We start from the raw sequence: 2,583 nt of genomic DNA on the forward strand, positions 1-2,583 counted from the left end.
TCACAGCTAGATACATGTTTTTATGTTCGTCGGCTTCGTCTTTTACCGGGAGAAAACTAACATAGTGATCGGTTCTGGAGTATTATACGGGATCAACGGCAAATATGCTCTCGTGGGTGAACAGGATTACCGGATATTTTCGCTTGAGGAAGTTCAAGATTTTCTTACCTCGCTCAACTCGTAGCTCCTGGTTAATAATCATGTGAGTTCTTTCTCGTGTCCTCGACTTCGTCCCGCAAACTACCTTTGCGATCTTCCGAAGCCGTAATGTCGCGGATCTCGTGTTCCTTCACCATTTTCCTCATTGATCGCACTGGATACGCTCGAATTTTTCTGTCCTTTTGATGACAGCGAGAAACTTTCGGAATTCGAGTTGATCTCGAACGCTCTGTGGCCACTTCGTGTATAGTTGTTCTTTCTTTTCTCGGTCTAAGACCCTTCTCACGGTCCACCGAGACACTCCCACGGCACGATTGAGAGGACATTTTCTCGTGGGATAAATCACGAATACGCCGCCACTTAGTCATAGTTAAATTTCTGTGAAATTTCGAAATTAAAAGATGAACTCGAAAAATCCATGCACACGAAAGACGTTGAGACTGAATAGAATCACAGTAGGCATTTGTTTGCGCGTCGTTAATTGATTCTGCAAGCTCACGTCGAAACTTCCGATCTTACGGTATTTTAGCATTAATTAGCGTATTTTTAGTATTAACAACAAGTTCATTGTACAAGTATACAATTGTACACTTGCTACAATGAACTATGGAGAAGAAAACGTATCTGTGAACCCCAACAAGATTTTCGTGTCCGAGTTTTCACGTGTCCTACTGTCCGGATGCTGCTTTGAGGTCTCCAGAAGATATCGGAGAATTTATTTTACAGACTTCAAGTATCTCGATCCAGGGTTTTTGAAAAAACCTACTGAAAGTGTTGGCTTTATGGGTCGTCATAGCCACATTGGTTGTGCGTTCGCTTACTAAGCCATTGACCAATTGACCATCTTTGTGTTGCTATAGAATAACTACGTCCACGCAACAATCATCAGCGATGGAGATCGATTCACGGTCGTAGTCCTGGCCTCTCTCCATCCATACAAGCTCTGCGTGAAACTGCTTTGCCCTACAAGAAGCATCGGGATGTTGTGCTATTGATAACACAACAATGTCATAACACAACGCTGTCCGGTCTAACTGAACAATGGAAGAACAGAGGGATTACTCTTACGCCTAAATGGCTACTGTGTTATTTACTATTCATAGAAACCATAAACATGTAACATGTGCACGATTAAATGTAGCGTGCAGAACTCCCAGCTACGGTTTCGCCACTGTTCCGGGGATTCTTTAAAGGCGAGTGGCTTAAGCGCCACCTCTAAGAGGACCACTCGCGCGAGATTTGCCCGGCAAAGGACCAGTCTTATAACTAGCCTCTGAAAATGGTTGAAGAATCGCTCGAACAGTGACTCTTTCCCCAAGTGTTTCCCAATAACGTTCCTATGACTTTTTGGCCGCCACCAAAGAGATCTGGAGGAAATCCGCAGATCTACCCGGGGAAAAGAAAACAATCAACTACCTTGCTGTCCACTTATCACCTCTCGCTTCAGGCGCAAAAGTGAAACTCCAACGTAAATCCAAACATGTAAATTCAACAATTATAGTATACCCGATACGAGACGCAAAACGGTTTCTCCAAAAGAAAATTAACCCAAATACATATATCTCATATAAACATTTATTCCTAACTATTTAACACAATACTTTCCCAATCCTAATGTCTACCCTAATGTGTCCCTCGTGCGTCTCCATGAATTTAACCGTATTGTTTATTCTTCCTAAACGTCTTCTTTTTCTCGGTGGTCACTGCATCATCATTTACCGTTCAATAAGAAATACCCACCCACATGCGCATGTTATAACGGGTTAGGGTACTCACGGTTTGAATTCAAACTGGCTCTGCCCGGAGTGCTGTTATAGCGTAGCACTCCCTTCCGACGGAAATGGCTTTGTCGGGAACTTTGACTCCAGATCGTGGGGTCAGCAGTGCGTCACGTTGTCCTCTGCGGTGTGCCGAGCCTCGAAGGATGTGTTGGTTCTCAGGAAATCAACCCTAAATAAACCGCCGTCGAACGGCTGTTCGACGCTATAAGTTTGGCTTTATAGTTTCAAAGTAAAGCTGATTTTTTTTTACCTTTTGGAGCTTTATTTCAAAGCACAGACACTTAACGAAACCTTGGTAAATTTGAATTTCTTCGTTAATTTTCCCTATACAAAAAAGCAACAACTATTACACATTTTAAAGAAATCGTTTAACACAGAAACCTACTTCAAAAACACACCGCGACGCGATTTCAAAATCGCACTCCTGCCTCTTCCACAGATTGGGTCAAAGTGAACGAGCAAAAAGTATGACGGTTGCTTCAAACAATTAACCCTTTCCTCCAGGAGAACAATATTTGCCGAAGCCAATAAGGTTCTTTTTGAACCGCGAATTTCCCCAGACCCCCAGTCCTACAGCTAAACAAGTCATAATTGTCCGCTCTTTGTTTCAAGGTTGAGTCAGCTAATTCTCGCGATTCTTCCA

General features: G+C 42.9%; 1 long non-coding RNA gene across 2 annotated transcripts; it reads right to left on the reverse strand.

The window, feature by feature from the left end:
* Positions 1-1,884: 1,884 nt before the first annotated feature.
* LOC129765046 (uncharacterized) lies at positions 1,885-2,583 on the reverse strand. Of its 2 annotated transcripts, none has more exons than XR_008741338.1 (3): positions 2,326-2,583; positions 2,191-2,264; positions 1,885-2,132 (listed from the first exon to the last, which is right to left on the reverse strand). It is a non-coding gene; the product is annotated as an uncharacterized LOC129765046 (long non-coding RNA). The 2 variants fall into 2 exon arrangements; XR_008741341.1 differs by having other exon boundaries at positions 2,191-2,283.

Source organism: Toxorhynchites rutilus, chromosome 1 (genome assembly GCF_029784135.1).
Source record: "Toxorhynchites rutilus septentrionalis strain SRP chromosome 1, ASM2978413v1, whole genome shotgun sequence".
NCBI classification, from domain to species: Eukaryota; Metazoa; Arthropoda; class Insecta; order Diptera; family Culicidae; genus Toxorhynchites; species Toxorhynchites rutilus.